This window comes from Lissotriton helveticus, chromosome 1_1 (genome assembly GCF_964261635.1).
Source record: "Lissotriton helveticus chromosome 1_1, aLisHel1.1, whole genome shotgun sequence".
Lineage (NCBI taxonomy): Eukaryota > Metazoa > Chordata > Amphibia > Caudata > Salamandridae > Lissotriton > Lissotriton helveticus.
In genome coordinates, this window is record NC_136057.1 from 218,084,557 (window position 1) to 218,109,682 (window position 25,126).

At 40.2% G+C, this 25,126-nt stretch overlaps 9 non-coding genes across 9 annotated transcripts; all 9 read right to left on the minus strand.

Moving 5' to 3' along the window:
- Positions 1-319: 319 nt before the first annotated feature.
- TRNAK-UUU (transfer RNA lysine (anticodon UUU)) lies at positions 320-392 on the minus strand. The gene has a single exon. It is a non-coding gene; the product is annotated as a tRNA-Lys (tRNA).
- Positions 393-3,921: 3,529 nt separating this feature from the next.
- TRNAR-UCU (transfer RNA arginine (anticodon UCU)) lies at positions 3,922-4,012 on the minus strand. Its single transcript is given in 2 exon segments — positions 3,922-3,957; positions 3,976-4,012. It is a non-coding gene; the product is annotated as a tRNA-Arg (tRNA).
- Positions 4,013-5,932: 1,920 nt separating this feature from the next.
- Positions 5,933-6,023, minus strand: TRNAR-UCU (transfer RNA arginine (anticodon UCU)). Its single transcript is given in 2 exon segments — positions 5,933-5,968; positions 5,987-6,023. It is a non-coding gene; the product is annotated as a tRNA-Arg (tRNA).
- A 1,920-nt stretch (positions 6,024-7,943) lies between these two features.
- TRNAR-UCU (transfer RNA arginine (anticodon UCU)) lies at positions 7,944-8,034 on the minus strand. The gene is given in 2 exon segments: positions 7,944-7,979; positions 7,998-8,034. It is a non-coding gene; the product is annotated as a tRNA-Arg (tRNA).
- A 327-nt stretch (positions 8,035-8,361) lies between these two features.
- TRNAK-UUU (transfer RNA lysine (anticodon UUU)) lies at positions 8,362-8,434 on the minus strand. The gene has a single exon. It is a non-coding gene; the product is annotated as a tRNA-Lys (tRNA).
- A 1,518-nt stretch (positions 8,435-9,952) lies between these two features.
- On the minus strand, positions 9,953-10,043 carry TRNAR-UCU (transfer RNA arginine (anticodon UCU)). Its single transcript is given in 2 exon segments — positions 9,953-9,988; positions 10,007-10,043. It is a non-coding gene; the product is annotated as a tRNA-Arg (tRNA).
- A 327-nt stretch (positions 10,044-10,370) lies between these two features.
- TRNAK-UUU (transfer RNA lysine (anticodon UUU)) lies at positions 10,371-10,443 on the minus strand. Its single transcript has one exon. It is a non-coding gene; the product is annotated as a tRNA-Lys (tRNA).
- Positions 10,444-24,355: 13,912 nt separating this feature from the next.
- TRNAR-UCU (transfer RNA arginine (anticodon UCU)) lies at positions 24,356-24,446 on the minus strand. Its single transcript is given in 2 exon segments — positions 24,356-24,391; positions 24,410-24,446. It is a non-coding gene; the product is annotated as a tRNA-Arg (tRNA).
- Positions 24,447-24,773: 327 nt separating this feature from the next.
- On the minus strand, positions 24,774-24,846 carry TRNAK-UUU (transfer RNA lysine (anticodon UUU)). Its single transcript has one exon. It is a non-coding gene; the product is annotated as a tRNA-Lys (tRNA).
- Positions 24,847-25,126: the final 280 nt, after the last annotated feature.

Below are 25,126 nucleotides of genomic sequence, written 5' to 3' on the forward strand. Positions count from 1 at the left end.
CTGATTAGGTGCAGAGATATTCTGAAATGAAATAATGTTGATCAGCTTTATAAAGTTCATTTGATACTATAACCATGGATTTATTTTGAATATTGAATTGGGGAAATTATATTCACCGTCTCAAGTTACATGATACCTTAGGTAAGTCTACGTACGACTTAAGTTTAGTCAAATGGCACATGATATATGAGGCAGATGTGCATTTCACAACTCCATGAAAGACGTTTTTGCAATTTTAGTAATGGAATATCTTATTCGTCATGCAGGGGAACACAAAAAGAGCATCCATTTAGAGTAATTTTTCTTTAAAGGAAGCAATCGCCTGAACAGGGACTTGAACCCTGGACCCTCAGATTAAAAGTCTGATGCTCTACCGACTGAGCTATCCAGGCTCTGCTATACTCTGTCTTAAAATCAGCTAAACAAATGTGGACGTACACTGACCTACACTCTGTGTATTAATATGGTTACATATATTAGCAATCAAATTTGTAGAGTTTAATAACAAATTGATGTTTTAACCCCTTCCATGCTCATGACGAGCTCAGCTCGTCGTGCAGTACACTTGTCGTGTGCTTATGACGAGCTGAGCTCGTCATGAACAATGGATTTACAGATCATTCAGCACAGGAGGAAAATCTCCTGTAGCATTGAAGGTGTTAAGCATTTGAAATTTCAGCAGCACACGTAATCCATTTTAAATCCTGAAATTTGTACTATCTCATTTTCGGCTGACTTAGAAATCATGTGTCTAAAATGACCTTGTGAAATCAATAAAGTGCCAAATACTATTACTACCTACTAAATTACATACATTTTCAGCAGTTTCTTTGGGAACTTCCTCTTGGGCATAGATTATGCAATGTTTTCAAAGCAAACAGTCTCTGTTTAAGTAGACTTTCTTTCACTGCCATTTTGGTAAATGTTTCTGGTGATGCAGACGCAGGCATTGCTTGTTACTGTTTCAATTAGTTATAAAATAAGAGGAGGGATAAAATTGACCCAGCTGGTGTTTGAACACAACGCCTTTGAATGCTTTTGCTACATTCGTCTAGGACTCCAAGCCGCTATCCATTGCACTAGAGATCCGACCTGATTCAACACGGTGATCAGAGATTCACAAATAAAAAGATGACCTATCAGCTGTTGACCAACTTTATCAAGTTAATCGGACACTACCTTACATTTTGAACATTGAATTGGGTAAAAGATAATCAACAAACTACATGATACAGTTTGGGTAAGTCTTCTTAACCCTTGTCAAAGAATGTAGAAGACAGATGGGTATGTAATGACTTGATTAAGACTTTTTTGAAACATCTCGAATAGGACTCCCCATTCATTGGATCCTGAAAAGAGTATGCAATTGATATACCTTTTCTTTAACCAAGCCGCCTGAACAGGGACTTGAACCCTGGGCCCTCAGATTAAAAGACTGATGCTCTCCCGACTGAGCTATCCAGGCTCGGAGAGGCCGCTCCACAAAATGACCTTATCAACATTTGGAAGTGTCCCAACTATCACTACGTTTCTTAAGATGGTTGCCGGTATTAAGTACTGAATACGCGGAATATAATAATGAATTGGTACTTCAAGCATTTGAAATCTCTTCAGTAAATTTAACCTTATTGTAAGTCCTGAAATTGCTACTATCTCATTTTTTTTGCTGACTTAGAAGTCATATGTTTTTATTGACATTGTAAAATTAAGGAAGGGCCCAAAATCTTACTTCTGAGTAAATTACATTTTCATAAGTACAGCTGCCAATTTCCTCTTCTGCAAATATTGCGTAATTTGAATAGTATCTATTTAAAATAGACTTCCTTTCACTGCCCTTTTTGGTGAAGCAGAAGCATGCATGCACTGTTTATTACTCTTTTAAACAGTTATGAAGTAAATAGGGATAAAACTGACTCTGGTGGGATTCGAACCCACAACCTTTGAATATCTTTTTTACATTCACCTAGAAGTCTAATGCGCTATCCATTGCGCCACAGAGCCAATACGCTCTGATTAGGTGCAGAGATATTCTGAAATGAAATAATGTTGATCAGCTTTATAAAGTTCATTTGATACTATAACCATGGATTTATTTTGAATATTGAATTGGGGAAATTATATTCACCGTCTCAAGTTACATGATACCTTAGGTAAGTCTACGTCCGACTTAAGTTTAGTCAAATGGCACATGATATATGAGGCAGATGTGCATTTCACAACTCCATGAAAGACGTTTTTGCAATTTTAGTAATGGAATATCTTATTTTCGTCATGCAGGGGAACACAAAAAGAGCATCCAATTAGAGTAATTTTTCTTTAAAGGAAGCAACCGCCTGAACAGGGACTTGAACCCTGGACCCTCAGATTAAAAGTCTGATGCTCTACTGACTGAGCTATCCAGGGTCTGCTATACTCGGTCTTAAAATCAGCTAAACAAATGTGGACGTACACTGACCTACACTCTGTGTATTAATATGGTTACATATATTAGCAATCAAATTTGTAGAGTTTAATAACAAATTGATGTTTTAACCCCTTCCATGCTCATGACGAGCTCAGCTCGTCGTGCAGTACACTTGTCGTGTGCTTATGACGAGCTGAGCTCGTCATGAACAATGGATTTACAGATCATTCAGCACAGGAGGAAAATCTCCTGTAGCATTGAAGGTGTTAAGCATTTGAAATTTCAGCAGCACACGTAATCCATTTTAAATCCTGAAATTTGTACTATCTCATTTTCGGCTGACTTAGAAATCATGTGTCTAAAATGACCTTGTGAAATCAATAAAGTGCCAAATACTATTACTACCTACTAAATTACATACATTTTCAGCAGTTTCTTTGGGAACTTCCTCTTGGGCATAGATTATGCAATGTTTTCAAAGCAAACAGTCTCTGTTTAAGTAGACTTTCTTTCACTGCCATTTTGGTAAATGTTTCTGGTGATGCAGACGCAGGCATTGCTTGTTACTGTTTCAATTAGTTATAAAATAAGAGGAGGGATAAAATTGACCCAGCTGGTGTTTGAACACAACGCCTTTGAATGCTTTTGCTACATTCGTCTAGGACTCCAAGCCGCTATCCATTGCACTAGAGATCCGACCTGATTCAACACGGTGATCAGAGATTCACAAATAAAAAGATGACCTATCAGCTGTTGACCAACTTTATCAAGTTAATCGGACACTACCTTACATTTTGAACATTGAATTGGGTAAAAGATAATCAACAAACTACATGATACAGTTTGGGTAAGTCTTCTTAACCCTTGTCAAAGAATGTAGAAGACAGATGGGTATGTAATGACTTGATTAAGACTTTTTTGAAACATCTCGAATAGGACTCCCCATTCATTGGATCCTGAAAAGAGTATGCAATTGATATACCTTTTCTTTAACCAAGCCGCCTGAACAGGGACTTGAACCCTGGGCCCTCAGATTAAAAGACTGATGCTCTCCCGACTGAGCTATCCAGGCTCGGAGAGGCCGCTCCACAAAATGACCTTATCAACATTTGGAAGTGTCCCAACTATCACTACGTTTCTTAAGATGGTTGCCGGTATTAAGTACTGAATACGCGGAATATAGTAATGAATTGGTACTTCAAGCATTTGAAATCTCTTCAGTAAATTTAACCTTATTGTAAGTCCTGAAATTGCTACTATCTCATTTTTTTTGCTGACTTAGAAGTCATATGTTTTTATTGACATTGTAAAATTAAGGAAGGGCCCAAAATCTTACTTCTGAGTAAATTACATTTTCATAAGTACAGCTGCCAATTTCCTCTTCTGCAAAGATTGCGTAATTTGAATAGTATCTATTTAAAATAGACTTCCTTTCACTGCCCTTTTTGGTGAAGCAGAAGCATGCATGCACTGTTTATTACTCTTTTAAACAGTTATGAAGTAAATAGGGATAAAACTGACTCTGGTGGGATTCGAACCCACAACCTTTGAATATCTTTTTTACATTCACCTAGAAGTCCAATGCGCTATCCATTGCGCCACAGAGCCAATACGCTCTGATTAGGTGCAGAGATATTCTGAAATGAAATAATGTTGATCAGCTTTATAAAGTTCATTTGATACTATAACCATGGATTTATTTTGAATATTGAATTGGGGAAATTATATTCACCGTCTCAAGTTACATGATACCTTAGGTAAGTCTACGTACGACTTAAGTTTAGTCAAATGGCACATGATATATGAGGCAGATGTGCATTTCACAACTCCATGAAAGACGTTTTTGCAATTTTAGTAATGGAATATCTTATTTTCGTCATGCAGGGGAACACAAAAAGAGCATCCAATTAGAGTAATTTTTCTTTAAAGGAAGCAACCGCCTGAACAGGGACTTGAACCCTGGACCCTCAGATTAAAAGTCTGATGCTCTACTGACTGAGCTATCCAGGGTCTGCTATACTCGGTCTTAAAATCAGCTAAACAAATGTGGACGTACACTGACCTACACTCTGTGTATTAATATGGTTACATATATTAGCAATCAAATTTGTAGAGTTTAATAACAAATTGATGTTTTAACCCCTTCCATGCTCATGACGAGCTCAGCTCGTCGTGCAGTACACTTGTCGTGTGCTTATGACGAGCTGAGCTCGTCATGAACAATGGATTTACAGATCATTCAGCACAGGAGGAAAATCTCCTGTAGCATTGAAGGTGTTAAGCATTTGAAATTTCAGCAGCACACGTAATCCATTTTAAATCCTGAAATTTGTACTATCTCATTTTCGGCTGACTTAGAAATCATGTGTCTAAAATGACCTTGTGAAATCAATAAAGTGCCAAATACTATTACTACCTACTAAATTACATACATTTTCAGCAGTTTCTTTGGGAACTTCCTCTTGGGCATAGATTATGCAATGTTTTCAAAGCAAACAGTCTCTGTTTAAGTAGACTTTCTTTCACTGCCATTTTGGTAAATGTTTCTGGTGATGCAGACGCAGGCATTGCTTGTTACTGTTTCAATTAGTTATAAAATAAGAGGAGGGATAAAATTGACCCAGCTGGTGTTTGAACACAACGCCTTTGAATGCTTTTGCTACATTCGTCTAGGACTCCAAGCCGCTATCCATTGCACTAGAGATCCGACCTGATTCAACACGGTGATCAGAGATTCACAAATAAAAAGATGACCTATCAGCTGTTGACCAACTTTATCAAGTTAATCGGACACTACCTTACATTTTGAACATTGAATTGGGTAAAAGATAATCAACAAACTACATGATACAGTTTGGGTAAGTCTTCTTAACCCTTGTCAAAGAATGTAGAAGACAGATGGGTATGTAATGACTTGATTAAGACTTTTTTGAAACATCTCGAATAGGACTCCACATTCATTGGATCCTGAAAAGAGTATGCAATTGATATACCTTTTCTTTAACCAAGCCGCCTGAACAGGGACTTGAACCCTGGGCCCTCAGATTAAAAGACTGATGCTCTCCCGACTGAGCTATCCAGGCTCGGAGAGGCCGCTCCACAAAATGACCTTATCAACATTTGGAAGTGTCCCAACTATCACTACGTTTCTTAAGATGGTTGCCGGTATTAAGTACTGAATACGCGGAATATAATAATGAATTGGTACTTCAAGCATTTGAAATCTCTTCAGTAAATTTAACCTTATTGTAAGTCCTGAAATTGCTACTATCTCATTTTTTTTGCTGACTTAGAAGTCATATGTTTTTATTGACATTGTAAAATTAAGGAAGGGCCCAAAATCTTACTTCTGAGTAAATTACATTTTCATAAGTACAGCTGCCAATTTCCTCTTCTGCAAAGATTGCGTAATTTGAATAGTATCTATTTAAAATAGACTTCCTTTCACTGCCCTTTTTGGTGAAGCAGAAGCATGCATGCACTGTTTATTACTCTTTTAAACAGTTATGAAGTAAATAGGGATAAAACTGACTCTGGTGGGATTCGAACCCACAACCTTTGAATATCTTTTTTACATTCACCTAGAAGTCCAATGCGCTATCCATTGCGCCACAGAGCCAATACGCTCTGATTAGGTGCAGAGATATTCTGAAATGAAATAATGTTGATCAGCTTTATAAAGTTCATTTGATACTATAACCATGGATTTATTTTGAATATTGAATTGGGGAAATTATATTCACCGTCTCAAGTTACATGATACCTTAGGTAAGTCTACGTACGACTTAAGTTTAGTCAAATGGCACATGATATATGAGGCAGATGTGCATTTCACAACTCCATGAAAGACGTTTTTGCAATTTTAGTAATGGAATATCTTATTTTCGTCATGCAGGGGAACACAAAAAGAGCATCCAATTAGAGTAATTTTTCTTTAAAGGAAGCAACCGCCTGAACAGGGACTTGAACCCTGGACCCTCAGATTAAAAGTCTGATGCTCTACTGACTGAGCTATCCAGGGTCTGCTATACTCTGTCTTAAAATCAGCTAAACAAATGTGGACGTACACTGACCTACACTCTGTGTATTAATATGGTTACATATATTAGCAATCAAATTTGTAGAGTTTAATAACAAATTGATGTTTTAACCCCTTCCATGCTCATGACGAGCTCAGCTCGTCGTGCAGTACACTTGTCGTGTGCTTATGACGAGCTGAGCTCGTCATGAACAATGGATTTACAGATCATTCAGCACAGGAGGAAAATCTCCTGTAGCATTGAAGGTGTTAAGCATTTGAAATTTCAGCAGCACACGTAATCCATTTTAAATCCTGAAATTTGTACTATCTCATTTTCGGCTGACTTAGAAATCATGTGTCTAAAATGACCTTGTGAAATCAATAAAGTGCCAAATACTATTACTACCTACTAAATTACATACATTTTCAGCAGTTTCTTTGGGAACTTCCTCTTGGGCATAGATTATGCAATGTTTTCAAAGCAAACAGTCTCTGTTTAAGTAGACTTTCTTTCACTGCCATTTTGGTAAATGTTTCTGGTGATGCAGACGCAGGCATTGCTTGTTACTGCTTCAATTAGTTATAAAATAAGAGGAGGGATAAAATTGACCCAGCTGGTGTTTGAACACAAAGCCTTTGAATGCTTTTGCTACATTCGTCTAGGACTCCAAGCCGCTATCCATTGCACTAGAGATCCGACCTGATTCAACACGGTGATCAGAGATTCACAAATAAAAAGATGACCTATCAGCTGTTGACCAACTTTATCAAGTTAATCGGACACTACCTTACATTTTGAACATTGAATTGGGTAAAAGATAATCAACAAACTACATGATACAGTTTGGGTAAGTCTTCTTAACCCTTGTCAAAGAATGTAGAAGACAGATGGGTATGTAATGACTTGATTAAGACTTTTTTGAAACATCTCGAATAGGACTCCCCATTCATTGGATCCTGAAAAGAGTATGCAATTGATATACCTTTTCTTTAACCAAGCCGCCTGAACAGGGACTTGAACCCTGGGCCCTCAGATTAAAAGACTGATGCTCTCCCGACTGAGCTATCCAGGCTCGGAGAGGCCGCTCCACAAAATGACCTTATCAACATTTGGAAGTGTCCCAACTATCACTACGTTTCTTAAGATGGTTGCCGGTATTAAGTACTGAATACGCGGAATATAATAATGAATTGGTACTTCAAGCATTTGAAATCTCTTCAGTAAATTTAACCTTATTGTAAGTCCTGAAATTGCTACTATCTCATTTTTTTTGCTGACTTAGAAGTCATATGTTTTTATTGACATTGTAAAATTAAGGAAGGGCCCAAAATCTTACTTCTGAGTAAATTACATTTTCATAAGTACAGCTGCCAATTTCCTCTTCTGCAAAGATTGCGTAATTTGAATAGTATCTATTTAAAATAGACTTCCTTTCACTGCCCTTTTTGGTGAAGCAGAAGCATGCATGCACTGTTTATTACTCTTTTAAACAGTTATGAAATAAATAGGGATAAAACTGACTCTGGTGGGATTCGAACCCACAACCTTTGAATATCTTTTTTACATTCACCTAGAAGTCCAATGCGCTATCCATTGCGCCACAGAGCCAATACGCTCTAATTAGGTGCAGAGATATTCTGAAATGAAATAATGTTGATCAGCTTTATAAAGTTCATTTGATACTATAACCATGGATTTATTTTGAATATTGAATTGGGGAAATTATATTCACCGTCTCAAGTTACATGATACCTTAGGTAAGTCTACGTACGACTTAAGTTTAGTCAAATGGCACATGATATATGAGGCAGATGTGCATTTCACAACTCCATGAAAGACGTTTTTGCAATTTTAGTAATGGAATATCTTATTCGTCATGCAGGGGAACACAAAAAGAGCATCCAATTAGAGTAATTTTTCTTTAAAGGAAGCAACCGCCTGAACAGGGACTTGAACCCTGGACCCTCAGATTAAAAGTCTGATGCTCTACCGACTGAGCTATCCAGGCTCTGCTATACTCTGTCTTAAAATCAGCTAAACAAATGTGGACGTACACTGACCTACACTCTATGTATTAATATGGTTACATATATTAGCAATCAAATTTGTAGAGTTTAATAACAAATTGATGTTTTAACCCCTTCCATGCTCATGACGAGCTCAGCTCTTCGTGCAGTACACTTGTCGTGTGCTCATGACGAGCTGAGCTCGTCATGAACAATGGATTTACAGATCATTCAGCACAGGAGGAAAATCTCCTGTAGCATTGAAGGTGTTAAGCATTTGAAATTTCAGCAGCACACGTAATCCATTTTAAATCCTGAAATTTGTACTATCTCATTTTCGGCTGACTTAGAAATCATGTGTCTAAAATGACCTTGTGAAATCAATAAAGTGCCAAATACTATTACTACCTACTAAATTACATACATTTTCAGCAGTTTCTTTGGGAACTTCCTCTTGGGCATAGATTATGCAATGTTTTCAAAGCAAACAGTCTCTGTTTAAGTAGACTTTCTTTCACTGCCATTTTGGTAAATGTTTCTGGTGATGCAGACGCAGGCATTGCTTGTTACTGCTTCAATTAGTTATAAAATAAGAGGAGGGATAAAATTGACCCAGCTGGTGTTTGAACACAAAGCCTTTGAATGCTTTTGCTACATTCGTCTAGGACTCCAAGCCGCTATCCATTGCACTAGAGATCCGACCTGATTCAACACGGTGATCAGAGATTCACAAATAAAAAGATGACCTATCAGCTGTTGACCAACTTTATCAAGTTAATCGGACACTACCTTACATTTTGAACATTGAATTGGGTAAAAGATAATCAACAAACTACATGATACAGTTTGGGTAAGTCTTCTTAACCCTTGTCAAAGAATGTAGAAGACAGATGGGTATGTAATGACTTGATTAAGACTTTTTTGAAACATCTCGAATAGGACTCCCCATTCATTGGATCCTGAAAAGAGTATGCAATTGATATACCTTTTCTTTAACCAAGCCGCCTGAACAGGGACTTAAACCCTGGGCCCTCAGATTAAAAGACTGATGCTCTCCCGACTGAGCTATCCAGGCTCGGAGAGGCCGCTCCACAAAATGACCTTATCAACATTTGGAAGTGTCCCAACTATCACTACGTTTCTTAAGATGGTTGCCGGTATTAAGTACTGAATACGCGGAATATAATAATGAATTGGTACTTCAAGCATTTGAAATCTCTTCAGTAAATTTAACCTTATTGTAAGTCCTGAAATTGCTACTATCTCATTTTTTTTGCTGACTTAGAAGTCATATGTTTTTATTGACATTGTAAAATTAAGGAAGGGCCCAAAATCTTACTTCTGAGTAAATTACATTTTCATAAGTACAGCTGCCAATTTCCTCTTCTGCAAAGATTGCGTAATTTGAATAGTATCTATTTAAAAAAGACTTCCTTTCACTACCCTTTTTGGTGAAGCAGAAGCATGCATGCAATGTTTATTACTCTTTTAAACAGTTATGAAATAAATAGGGATAAAACTGACTCTGGTGGGATTCGAACCCACAACCTTTGAATATCTTTTTTACATTCACCTAGAAGTCCAATGCGCTATCCATTGCGCCACAGAGCCAATACGCTCTAATTAGGTGCAGAGATATTCTGAAATGAAATAATGTTGATCAGCTTTATAAAGTTCATTTGATACTATAACCATGGATTTATTTTGAATATTGAATTGGGGAAATTATATTCACCGTCTCAAGTTACATGATACCTTAGGTAAGTCTACGTACGACTTAAGTTTAGTCAAATGGCACATGATATATGAGGCAGATGTGCATTTCACAACTCCATGAAAGACGTTTTTGCAATTTTAGTAATGGAATATCTTATTCGTCATGCAGGGGAACACAAAAAGAGCATCCAATTAGAGTAATTTTTCTTTAAAGGAAGCAACCGCCTGAACAGGGACTTGAACCCTGGACCATCAGATTAAAAGTCTGATGCTCTACCGACTGAGCTATCCAGGCTCTGCTATACTCTGTCTTAAAATCAGCTAAACAAATGTGGACGTACACTGACCTACACTCTATGTATTAATATGGTTACATATATTAGCAATCAAATTTGTAGAGTTTAATAACAAATTGATGTTTTAACCCCTTCCATGCTCATGACGAGCTCAGCTCTTCGTGCAGTACACTTGTCGTGTGCTTATGACGAGCTGTTGTATAACTCCTATATATCCCTATATCGTGTTAAGTTAGCATAGGTACGTTTGAGATTTAAACGCCATTTTTTCCTTTCTTGCAACTTCTGCACACGACCCTCATTTGTTGACTTAGCTTTCAACCTAGTAGTTTGCCGTGGTGAATGTGAGAATAATATGTTATTGCTCTGATATCTGCTTTGTTTAATAAAACATGTCTGCACGGAGAGTGCTGAAGTTTCAGGAGCAACACGATATGGAATTGTTATGAGGTCTGATCTCCACGCCTTCATAGTCATAACACAAGTGCAGCCTTTGCCAACTTGGGCTTGAGGCGGGGTTGATATTGCTTTGCACGAGAATTGTTAACACACTTGATGCGGTGCACATGCAGAGAGAGCTGGTGTATGCTGATGTGATTCCTTCATGCTAGGACACTAAGGTATGGGCCCGCCCTAAAACAACCCAAAGAGACCTTCTTAGATAATAATATAATATATGTGTTAGGGAGGGTGAGATATAAGTGTTGTTAACTCTTATTCATTACAGCATGTTAACATGCTGTCACCATTCGCTTTTTATGTCTTAGTAACTATGCTGATAATTTTGCTACTGATAATAAGTATACTTGTATTATCAAAGATACTGCGCCTGAGAAGACGGCATTAGTAAATAAACATTTCAAATGCACATGTGTCTTCTTTACTCCATGTTCTGGTTTGTAATGATAATATAACGAAAGAGTGTTCATGAGTCCCACGTACCCTGAGGTACTGTAAGTTCATGTTCTGGTTTGTCTAAACATTGGGTGTTTGATATGTCCAATGAGACACTGTAGCTAGCTCGGTAAGGGGTGAGTTGGTTGCTAAGGTAAGTTTTGGGACACCCTAATTTGCCGAGGTTCCACTCCTCTGTGCACAGTTCTGTGTGAGTACAGAAACCCTGCAACATGGCGCCCAACGGTTTCGGTGGTCTTATATCATGACACTCGAGTAGTTTATCATTCATGCCTTAACCCCTTCACATCCGTTTCCGGAAAACGGGGTGTTGGTGAAACCTACCTATTTTTTGAAATAGGTCTTTATTCAAGCTTGATTCTTACTTAAACGGTTTCTTTGAATTACTACCCAGTTGTGCTACAAAGTATTCTTTGTGTTTTCTTGTTTCCAATTCTGTAATGGCGGCAGCGGTGGCTATTGCGCAGCATAGTCGCGTAGCGGTACGCAACCATCTTCAGACGTACCAGGTCCCAGTAGATGGGATGGCTGTGGTTTTCGTGGTAAGTGCAGATCCGGCGTTTCCTTACGAGTTGTTTTACTCTTGGGTTACGTTTCCGGCTGTGGACGCTAATTCTGGTTTGTTCCACTCCTACACCGCCTCGGATGTCCCGGCTGAATATACGAGGCGGAATGCGTCTCAATCCAGTGATGGTAAATTCGGTTTTTGGTGCGCGTCCTGTTGACAACGATGACTTCCCGTTCTGGCTAGCGGAGAAGTTTGATCAACTGGAGGCGGTTTTTCCGAATTCTACTCCTGCTGATAAACATAGAATGTTGACGATTACTCTACCGAAGGATATTACTCCTGAACTTGCTGACTGTGACAGCTGGGGAAAAACATTTGCGGCAGTTTATACAAGGTGCTTCGGCACCCCGTCTATGACTGCCCTGCCTGAAATCGTTCGACGTGTTCAGAATGTTCACGGTCCAGAGGCAGCGGTTGAATTGGGTATGCGCCTGTGTGGTTCTTTTGAGATTGTAAGTGATCTCATTCTCTCCAATGTTAAAGGAGATGCAGTTAACTTTCAGGTGTCGAATGCTTTGGCTGCTCTGCCCGATGCCGACAAACCCCGCCAGTTAGCAAAGATTGTGGTGGCCGCTTATAAAACGATTGGCCGCACAAGTAGAGGTCTGAAATATTTTCCAGTGAAGGAGAAAAAACAACCACAGGGGCAATCTGCAGTGACAGATGCCCAGCCAAAGTCCAAGAAACAAAATTGGCCTAAAAAACAGACACAGGGGAAGCAGACAATGCAGACTCAGGGTTCTTTTCCTGCAATACAAGTTCCTGCGCCATCCGAAAAAGTTTATGATTTGCGCGACCGCGCGATGATTAAATCACCTGATCGTTTTCAGGGTTCTGATCAACGCTCTCCTCGTTCCTTTCAGGACACATCGGCCCAGAAAACCGGTGGAGGAGGAGGGGGTGGACGTGGACGTGGTGGCCAACAAGGACGTGGTCAGTCCCGCCTGACGGACGGACGGCGCAGTGAAGCAGGAGGATTCTACGCCTCGGCGTCCGCAGTTTGCGAAAAAGAAAGTCGCAGCCTTAACAGCGCATCGATATGCCACAGATAGTGAGAACGCGGCTTCGGAATCTGACGTGGGCTCTGACCTTGCTGGACAGCGCGGCGGAGATAACCATAGTCAGAGAGGCGCTGCGTCCACTACTGAGGGTGACAGCGACTGAAGTCTACGTTGTGATAGAAACAGCGGATACGAGACTTGCTCCCCCTGAAAGACTATATGAAATTGTCCTGTTAATTGAAGGTGACATACAGCGTACCGTTAAAGGTGTATTTTGGGAGAATCTGTCTTCTACATATGATATTTTACTTTCGGAGGCTGACTGGCCCCCACCTTTTGTGCTCGCGGCGCCGCGAGGGGAGGAGGTAATCCTACCCAGTTTCGCGAACACTGTCTCGAAAGAGCATGCGCAGCATTTTGCAGAAGAGTGGGCTCGGGCTCTCGCGCCGGCTCTGTACCGTAACCAATGTGGTTGGGATAAATTGTCGCCTTGCCACGAAATACCGTTGCGGTCTCAGCCGCAGCCTCAACCTCAATATCCCATTCGGCGTGAAGCAAAATCTTCCGTCGCGGAAATCCTTGAACAATTGGAATATCAGGGAGTTATTGAAACGTGTGTGTCACCGATGAATAATCCCCTTTTTACTGTGAATAAACCTGACGGATCATATCGTTTGGTTTTGGATTACCGGCATTTAAACTCGCATTGCCGTAACTGTGCAGTACAGAATACCCACGGCTCTGCCCTAGTGGATAGTCTCGTGCGTAAGCGTTTCAAGACAACGCTTGACATATCCAATGGTTTTTATGCCCACAGATTGGACAGCTTTAGCTCCCAATGGACCAGTTTTACAAGCGCTGGAGTCCAAAAGCAATTCCGGCGTCTTCCAATGGGCTACAAGAATAGTCCTGGTGTATTTACCGCTCGAATTGTCTCTATTCTGGAGGCACTCGACCCTGATGCTTTTTCGTATGTGGATGACATATATCTCACAGACGACGATATTTGGGAGCATCTGTGTCGTGTAAATTCTCTTGTTTGCAACTTCGCAGACATGGGTTACAAATTCAACTTTGCAAAATCGCACATTGCTGAACACACAGTGTTGTTTTTGGGCTATGAGCTCAACAATGAAGGTAGAGGTTTGGCTCCTCACTTCTTGGAGAAGTGCGCACAATTGCGCGCACCAACAACTCTGAAAAAATTACAATCCTTACTGGGCTTTTTGAATTTCGGCAGAACTTACATTCCGGAATATGCCCAGCGTATCAAGCCTTTGTATGCTTTGATACAACCAACTTTCTCAAAATCATGCTGGCTGCCTGAGCATTCAGCCATTTTGCAATCCTTGCAGGCTGATCTGCTCGCTTCTAAATATTTACTGACTCGTGATAACCACACCAACCTGGTCATAAGAATAATTCCTGGGACGGTGGGTTTCACTTACCTCACTTTTAATGAAGGTGACACAGTACCTATTGCTTACAAGTCACACTTGTACACCTCGGCTGAGATGCGGTTTCCCACCATAGAAAAGGTTTTAACTGCTGTACAGATGGCTATTCTGAAGGAACGAGCTCTGTCACAGGGGAAACGCATGCTAGTGGTAACACCCTGTCCTCATTTGGAGGCAGTCACGAAAGCCAGTGTACCAAATTCAAAAGCTTTGCACCCTCGGTGGATTCAGTGGGCTGCGTCATTGTCATCCTCGGATGTCATGTTTATTTTTGACGCTTCCTTACGGTCGCAGGAGTTCTTGCAGTATGAATTCGTTCACCCTGCTCCTCTGGCGATGCGACCTTTGGAGGACTTCCATTGCATCATTTACACTGATGGGTCGGCGCAGGTTGCGCATGGCTCTAAACATGCCTACGTTTCCGCTTGCGCCATTGTGGTCGGTGCTATGTTGAATGATGAGTTCATTTCCAGGGAGGTACACACGTTGCCCCTGGGCGATTGCACTGCACAATTGGCAGAGCTTCGTGCTCTCTTACTAGCTTTGGAGTACGCAGATCCAAGTGTTACTACTCTAATTGTAAGTGATTCTTACTACTGTGTCCAGTCTTACAATGAAAACTTGTTCTTTTGGATTCAAAATGATTTTCATGATTCCAAGGGTAGCACAATAAAACATAAAATGATCTGGGTTCGAGTGGCAGAGCTTAAGGCTATGTTGCCACTCGTTTATGTGATTCATACTCTCGGTCATCAGCGCGTGGGAGTTCACGCTGTTGGCAACTCGCTTGCTGATGAAGCAGCGAAATCAGCAGTATCTACATACTTAGTTGCAGCAGTTACTAGGTCTAAAACCAAGATTGATAGCGACATCTTGGCAGCGATTGCTGCCTCTGAGAAGGGAAGTAAACATCCTTCGGGATTCCCTTCGAAGTATAAATACCACTTAAGTCCCGAAAAGGTTCCTTTTGTGACAATTCCTGATGTTGGGGAACGGCTGATTCCCAACTCGGATCGCAGAACAGACTTGATTACAGCGGCTCATGAAGGTGTGGCGTCTGCGCATGCGGGCGTCTCAGCCACTGTAACGCAACTACAACAACGTTTCTGGTGGCGGGGACTGTACAAACAGACGCGTGAATATGTCCTTCTTTGTGACATATGCCAGCAGATTAAACCTTCAACTGCTACGCGTCCGCCTCAGACTCAGTTGTACATTTCTAATAAACCACTAGGCTGTGTTTATTTAGATCACTGCGGTCCATTTTCATCTGAGACTGCGTATAAATACATCTTAGTAGCAGTTGACTCATGCACACGCTTTGTGTGGTTATGGCCACATCGCAGCGCTGATTCCCGGACTGTCATCAGAGATTTGCGTATCTTTATAGGGATTTTTGCCTGTGGTACCTTCCATTCGGATCAGGGTCCGGCTTTCGCCTCTAAGGCGTATAAGGATGCCATGACTTCGATGGGGGTCCAAGTCAAGTTTTCGTCACCCTACAGACCCGAGGGTAATAGTGTAGTTGAACGAATGAACCGTGATTTAAAGCAATCTTTGACAGCCCGAGTTATAGGCACTGGCAGAAATTGGCTGGCTCACCTCTATGGCGTGCAGCGTGCTCTTAATAATCTCCCTAGAAGGTCTCTGGGTGGGCGGACCCCATACGAAATGCTCTTTGGCATCAAGATGTTCGTCCCTGACCTTGACGGTCTAGACTCGGTGGTTCGCGCCACTTCCTTTGACGCAGATGAACATTGCAATGTTTTACAGAATCTACAAAAGACGAGAGACACTCTTGCAAAGGAACATTTGCCCTCCACATCGGATGATGCGTTGCAGATCCCGGTAGTTGGCTGGCTACCCCAAGTTGGAGAACTGGTTCGAGAGAAGATCGACAACAAGAAAGAGTTTGGTCCCTCCTATCGAGCTCCGGTCCCAGTGCTTGGAGTGAAGGGCACAAGAACAGTCATTTTACCACCACTTCCAGGTCGTAAGGAAAACAGGTTTATTTCTATTGACAATGTCAAGATACACAGAGTGGCCGATTCTTCTTAGCATGACACCGGCTGTTTCCTGTCCTTCCATTGTGAGAAATTCAATTATGCCCACTGATTCTAATAATGAACCTGAGGTGGCCATCGAATTACCTGCTGTTTCCAGTCCATTATTGAATAATTTACCAGGAACTAACCTTGATGAGACAGACTATACATACCCCACTGATTTGTCCATGCCTGACCTGCAAGCTCGTTTAGCAACGGAATCCAGATTTTCATTTGACTCTGCTTCCCTTGCCTCGAAAAAACCCTCTAAAATTGCATTATTTGCTAGCCTGTTTAAAAAACATTTTTTGATACCACCTTGGATATACATTTGGCTGGTCCTTTTTTCAGTTTACCTTTTTATGTCAATTGGTTTTGTGTTTTATTTTTTTCGGATTATGAATGGACACTATGTCGAGGAGAGAACTTGCATTACTCATTTGAATGGAACTTTGGCCCCACTTTCCTCTTCACATTCTACACACAGATTAAAAAGAGACTTGACTTTGGTTAACATCACAGCGTGGCCTGTTCTGGATGGAATCGCGTGGGATGCAGTTCGTTTTCAGATTCATGGTCCAACGGAAGTCGTTAATGTCCCTAATGTACTAAGAGTTAATATGGGGGATGTGGTGAAACAAAACATTCGTTCTGATGATTGGGATGTTAATGCTGTGGAAAGTTTGTTTTCTGATTTGAAATATTATGCTGCTTTTGATGCTGAGGATTTATATTTAGAATCTGCTAATTATGGTGAATTGTTCTGTTACCAACATTATGGCAATCACTTCTTACACAAGACATCTTCCCGAAGGGATGCGGTTAATTTTACTCAGTGGGAACATTGCCCAGCACCAACACAAGGGAGTTCAGAAACGTTTCTTAAAAAGTATACTTATTTCACTGACTTTAATCAGTCCAATCCCGAGTCCTTTTATTTTAAATTTCGCAAACAGCCACTGTCCAAGGTTCGACTTACAAATACAAAATTGTTATATTCAAAGGCCTTCCTGGATCAATTAGTTACTGGAGGGTATGAGTTATGGAAGGATACCATAGACCTTAAATCAGTTTGGGGCTCAAGGGCCTGGCAGGTACAAGGCACTGAGGCTTTGCACCGTGCATGTCTCATCCCAAATCATATGTGGTTTTTAAATGAAACCATTTCCCAGACCACGTGCTTTGGATTGGCTACATCTAAAAGGTTAAACACCCCGTCTTTCCCGGAGTTGGAGGAATATGAGAATTGGAGTAATTTTACTCAATTGTCCATTAGAGATATACAGATTCTACTTCTGAATTCCTCCTTTAACATTTCCAGTATGAATCCCAAGGGTTGGCTGCTTTGGCACCGTAGTGCTGATTCTTGCCAAAAGAGATTTTTAAACATAACTGACGGTTTTAAGACTGTTAGATCTGATCCCCGTTTTGATTTGAGTCATACTGTCACCTCTTACTCTGTGGGCAAGTTGTGTCAAGCTTGGCTGAAACATTCAACTTTACCTGCGGTTAAGTATCACCTTTCCAAACTGAATGCAGATGTGGATTTGAATGATTTCATTAAGGGCCCAGCTAGTGGCAGGTCGAAACGCTGGTTATATGGTGTTTACAATGAAATTTGGAAACTCTCACAAATTGAGGCTGCTTCACGCCTTAGGGCTATTGATCAGGCAAATCTTGAGAAAGTGCTTGCAGTGGTTGACAATAGCATTAACGTGCTTTCCTCAAGAATTTACACATTAGATAATATTGTGTCGTCTGTTGTTGATATTGTGCATGATGAAGTGTCTGTATTATACCATGGTCAAAATCAATTACGTTCAATCATGCAGTTTGCATGGACACTACAGACTCTAAAAATGGGTAAAGTTCCCTGGGGATACATGAACGTTTCCTCTTTATTTGCACCGTTTAATTTGACAGACAAACAACGCTTGCTTTCAATGCGTGATGCTTCCTTTTCTATGCTCCATATTGAAAGATTGGAATCTTTACCTTTTTCTGTGGCAGAGACCACTGCTGCTACGTGGCTTATCCACGGTTTAATAACGCTGCCTTTTGCTTTATATAAGTTTTCAAATTGTATGAAATATGTGCCAATAGGTCGTTTTGAACCCTTAGGTAGCGGTTTTCTTCATGAGGTCTGGTCACTCCCATACACATACAGATGTTTCAAGGATGAACAAGAGGTTTATCTAACAGGGGATGAGTGTACTGAGACGCCAGATCATTCTTTAATGTGCAGACACATACAGTTACACGGTTCATGTAACAAGGACCGACCGAATATGGCTTGCGTTTTACAGGGCACGCCAGTTCCTGCTATCATCCCCACGTTTAAATTGTTAGAGAATGGTAGTTATTTAATGCTCAATAATGAAAACTGCTGTGGTTTAATTAAAGGTATAGCTTTCATAGTAACGGTTAGTGAGCGAGTTATTTGCTGCAGAAATGTTCTTTATCCTCCCACACGTGAACATAGGGAGTCTTCCATTTGGCCACAGATACCGACCTTGGGAGCAGAATTCAGCGGCATGGCTAGAATAAGAGCTCTATTGTCCCAGAAAGAGGTGGCCTTGAGCTCGGCCCGTGAAACTTTCGTGCTTCACATTGCTAACACCCGCACGGAGGTTCAGGCTCTTTTAAACACTGATTTGCCCTTGCATTTCGGAGCCATGGTCCGTTCAATCTTTAACGCATCCTCCACAACGGGCCTAGCACATTTTTTTAAAGTTGTTAGCGGTGGTCTCGTGACTTCCTTTGAAAAGATTTTTGGAGTCATCCCGGCTTTCTTCCATTCTATTTTTTCATCCTTGTTTGGAGGGTTCCCGTTTTTGCTTGCATTAGCGGCTGGCGCATTGGTGGTTTTCTGCCTTTTTAAATATGGATGCCCTTCCTGTGCAAGACCACGCACAGCTACTACTGACGCGGTTTCGCAACCGCATGCTTGATTACTATGGCACACTGCCGTTAGCGACTCTAAGCACGGCGTTTGGATTATCTTTTCGGTTCTCCTATTTCACCTGTGTCCAGCCTGTATTTCGCTGTCTGACCTGTGATTTCCTTTGGGCCATTGATTTGTGTCTCTGCGGACCAGCATCTTCTGACGTCGATTTTGATCAACTGATGAGTCCTATCATTGCTCACGAGTTGGTTTGTTCTGACGAAAGGGTTATGGCCTTGGCGGTGGCACATGGACTAATGGGTCCCTGGGATGTGTTGTCGGCAGCGCAAAATTTCTTGGAACTAAGTTTTCTTGAGAACCCACCGAGCTGTCCTCTGATGGTTATAGAGGATCCGGTACTGGAGGATCACGTATGTTCCTTTCATCTTTTAAATTGGATGGCTGAACTGTTTTCTGATGAGGACAGTGACTTCCTCCTGGAGGCTGTTGCAGCTTACTTTTCATATACGGTCTTATCATAGACACTGCCTCAAATTGACATGCTGATTGATAGCATTTCCTTGATTTTATTGACGTTTGGTCAAGACATTTTATTTTTTGCTTGCCTATTGGCTTGAGCCACAGTATATTTGTGGGCTATTTTTTTTAGCATTAATTTTTATATCCATGCTCGTTTATAAATGGATTCTGCTCTCATGTGATGGCACTTCTGTTACCTTATTTAGTCCGTTCTCGGATCATGGGGGGGTGTTGTATAACTCCTATATATCCCTATATCGTGTTAAGTTAGCATAGGTACGTTTGAGATTTAAACGCCATTTTTTCCTTTCTTGCAACTTCTGCACACGACCCTCATTTGTTGACTTAGCTTTCAACCTAGTAGTTTGCCGTGGTGAATGTGAGAATAATATGTTATTGCTCTGATATCTGCTTTGTTTAATAAAACATGTCTGCACGGAGAGTGCTGAAGTTTCAGGAGCAACACGATATGGAATTGTTATGAGGTCTGATCTCCACGCCTTCATAGTCATAACACAAGTGCAGCCTTTGCCAACTTGGGCTTGAGGCGGGATTGATATTGCTTTGCACGAGAATTGTTAACACACTTGATGCGGTGCACATGCAGAGAGAGCTGGTGTATGCTGATGTGATTCCTTCATGCTAGGACACTAAGGTATGGGCCCGCCCTAAAACAACCCAAAGAGACCTTCTTAGATAATAATATAATATATGTGTTAGGGAGGGTGAGATATAAGTGTTGTTAACTCTTATTCATTACAGCATGTTAACATGCTGTCACCATTCGCTTTTTATGTCTTAGTAACTATGCTGATAATTTTGCTACTGATAATAAGTATACTTGTATTATCAAAGATACTGCGCCTGAGAAGACGGCATTAGTAAATAAACATTTCAAATGCACATGTGTCTTCTTTACTCCATGTTCTGGTTTGTAATGATAATATAACGAAAGAGTGTTCATGAGTCCCACGTACCCTGAGGTACTGTAAGTTCATGTTCTGGTTTGTCTAAACATTGGGTGTTTGATATGTCCAATGAGACACTGTAGCTAGCTCGGTAAGGGGTGAGTTGGTTGCTAAGGTAAGTTTTGGGACACCCTAATTTGCCGAGGTTCCACTCCTCTGTGCACAGTTCTGTGTGAGTACAGAAACCCTGCAACAGAGCTGAGCTCGTCATGAACAATGGATTTACAGATCATTCAGCACAGGAGGAAAATCTCCTGTAGCATTGAAGGTGTTAAGCATTTGAAATTTCAGCAGCACACGTAATGCATTTTAAATCCTGAAATTTGTACTATCTCATTTTCGGCTGACTTAGAAATCATGTGTCTAAAATGACATTGTGAAATCAATAAAGTGCCAAATACTATTACTACCTACTAAATTACATACATTTTCAGCAGTATCTTTGGGAATTTCCTCTTGGGAATAGATTATGCAATGTTTTCAAAGCAAACAGTCTCTGTTTAAGTAGACTTTCTTTCACTGCCATTTTGGTAAATGTTTCTGGTGATGCAGACGCAGGCATTGCTTGTTACTGTTTCAATTAGTTATAAAATAAGAGGAGGGATAAAATTGACCCAGCTGGTGTTTGAACACAAAGCCTTTGAATGCTTTTGCTACATTCGTCTAGGACTCCAAGCCGCTATCCATTGCACTAGAGATCCGACCTGATTCAACACGGTGATCAGAGATTCACAAATAAAAAGATGACCTATCAGCTGTTGACCAACTTTATCAAGTTAATCGGACACTACCTTACATTTTGAACATTGAATTGGGTAAAAGATAATCAACAAACTACATGATACAGTTTGGGTAAGTCTTCTTAACCCTTGTCAAAGAATGTAGAAGACAGATGGGTATGTAATGACTTGATTAAGACTTTTTTGAAACATCTCGAATAGGACTCCCCATTCATTGGATCCTGAAAAGAGTATGCAATTGATATACCTTTTCTTTAACCAAGCCGCCTGAACAGGGACTTGAACCCTGGGCCCTCAGATTAAAAGACTGATGCTCTCCCGACTGAGCTATCCAGGCTCGGAGAGGCCGTTCCACAAAATGACCTTATCAACATTTGGAAGTGTCCCAACTATCACTACGTTTCTTAAGATGGTTGCCGGTATTAAGTACTGAATACGCGGAATATAATAATGAATTGGTACTTCAAGCATTTGAAATCTCTTCAGTAAATTTAACCTTATTGTAAGTCCTGAAATTGCTACTATATCATTTTTTTTGCTGACTTAGAAGTCATATGTTTTTATTGACATTGTAAAATTAAGGAAGGGCCCAAAATCTTACTTCTGAGTAAATTACATTTTCATAAGTACAGCTGCCAATTTCCTCTTCTGCAAAGATTGCGTAATTTGAATAGTATCTATTTAAAATAGACTTCCTTTCACTGCCCTTTTTGGTGAAGCAGAAGCATGCATGCACTGTTTATTACTCTTTTAAACAGTTATGAAGTAAATAGGGATAAAACTGACTCTGGTGGGATTCGAACCCACAACCTTTGAATATCTTTTTTACATTCACCTAGAAGTCCAATGCGCTATCCATTGCGCCACAGCGCCAATACGCTCTGATTAGGTGCAGAGATATTCTGAAATGAAATAATGTTGATCAGCTTTATAAAGTTCATTTGATACTATAACCATGGATTTATTTTGAATATTGAATTGGGGAAATTATATTCACCGTCTCAAGTTACATGATACCTTAGGTAAGTCTACGTACGACTTAAGTTTAGTCAAATGGCACATGATATATGAGGCAGATGTGCATTTCACAACTCCATGAAAGACGTTTTTGCAATTTTAGTAATGGAATATCTTATTTTCGTCATGCAGGGGAACACAAAAAGAGCATCCAATTAGAGTAATTTTTCTTTAAAGGAAGCAACCGCCTGAACAGGGACTTGAACCCTGGACCCTCAGATTAAAAGTCTGATGCTCTACCGACTGAGCTATCCAGGGTCTGCTATACTCTGTCTTAAAATCAGCTAAACAAATGTGGACGTATACTGACCTACACTCTATGTATTAATATGGTTACATATATTAGCAATCAAATTTGTAGAGTTTAATAACAAATTGATGTTTTAACCCCTTCCATGCTCATGACGAGCTCAGCTCGTCGTGCAGTACACTTGTCGTGTGCTTATGACGAGCTGAGCTCGTCATGAACAATGGATTTACAGATCATTCAGCACAGGAGGAAAATCTCCTGTAGCATTGAAGGTGTTAAGCATTTGAAATTTCAGCAGCACACGTAATCCATTTTAAATCCTGAAATTTGTACTATCTCATTTTCGGCTGACTTAGAAATCATGTGTCTAAAATGACCTTGTGAAATCAATAAAGTGCCAAATACTATTACTACCTACTAAATTACATACATTTTCAGCAGTTTCTTTGGGAACTTCCTCTTGGGCATAGATTATGCAATGTTTTCAAAGCAAACAGTCTCTGTTTAAGTAGACTTTCTTTCACTGCCATTTTGGTAAATGTTTCTGGTGATGCAGACGCAGGCATTGCTTGTTACTGCTTCAATTAGTTATAAAATAAGAGGAGGGATAAAATTGACCCAGCTGGTGTTTGAACACAAAGCCTTTGAATGCTTTTGCTACATTCGTCTAGGACTCCAAGCTGCTATCCATTGCACTAGAGATCCGACCTGATTCAACACGGTGATCAGAGATTCACAAATAAAAAGATGACCTATCAGCTGTTGACCAACTTTATCAAGTTAATCGGACACTACCTTACATTTTGAACATTGAATTGGGTAAAAGATAATCAACAAACTACATGATACAGTTTGGGTAAGTCTTCTTAACCCTTGTCAAAGAATGTAGAAGACAGATGGGTATGTAATGACTTGATTAAGACTTTTTTGAAACATCTCGAATAGGACTCCCCATTCATTGGATCCTGAAAAGAGTATGCAATTGATATACCTTTTCTTTAACCAAGCCGCCTGAACAGGGACTTGAACCCTGGGCCCTCAGATTAAAAGACTGATGCTCTCCCGACTGAGCTATCCAGGCTCGGAGAGGCCGCTCCACAAAATGACCTTATCAACATTTGGAAGTGTCCCAACTATCACTACGTTTCTTAAGATGGTTGCCGGTATTAAGTACTGAATACGCGGAATATAATAATGAATTGGTACTTCAAGCATTTGAAATCTCTTCAGTAAATTTAACCTTATTGTAAGTCCTGAAATTGCTACTATCTCATTTTTTTTGCTGCCTTAGAAGTCATATGTTTTTATTGACATTGTAAAATTAAGGAAGGGCCCAAAATCTTACTTCTGAGTAAATTACATTTTCATAAGTACAGCTGCCAATTTCCTCTTCTGCAAAGATTGCGTAATTTGAATAGTATCTATTTAAAATAGACTTCCTTTCACTGCCCTTTTTGGTGAAGCAGAAGCATGCATGCACTGTTTATTACTCTTTTAAACAGTTATGAAATAAATAGGGATAAAACTGACTCTGGTGGGATTCGAACCCACAACCTTTGAATATCTTTTTTACATTCACCTAGAAGTCCAATGCGCTATCCATTGCGCCACAGAACCAATACGCTCTAATTAGGTGCATAGATATTCTGAAATGAAATAATGTTGATCAGCTTTATAAAGTTCATTTGATACTATAACCATGGATTTATTTTGAATATTGAATTGGGGAAATTATATTCACCGTCTCAAGTTACATGATACCTTAGGTAAGTCTACGTACGACTTAAGTTTAGTCAAATGGCACATGATATATGAGGCAGATGTGCATTTCACAACTCCATGAAAGACGTTTTTGCAATTTTAGTAATGGAATATCTTATTCGTCATGCAGGGGAACACAAAAAGAGCATCCAATTAGAGTAATTTTTCTTTAAAGGAAGCAACCGCCTGAACAGGGACTTGAACCCTGGACCCTCAGATTAAAAGTCTGATGCTCTACCGACTGAGCTATCCAGGCTCTGCTATACTCTGTCTTAAAATCAGCTAAACAAATGTGGACGTACACTGACCTACACTCTGTGTATTAATATGTTTACATATATTAGCAATCAAATTTGTAGAGTTTAATAACAAATTGATGTTTTAACCCCTTCCATGCTCATGACGAGCTCAGCTCGTCGTGCAGTACACTTGTCGTGTGCTTATGACGAGCTGAGCTCGTCATGAACAATGGATTTACAGATCATTCAGCACAGGAGGAAAATCTCCTGTAGCATTGAAGGTGTTAAGCATTTGAA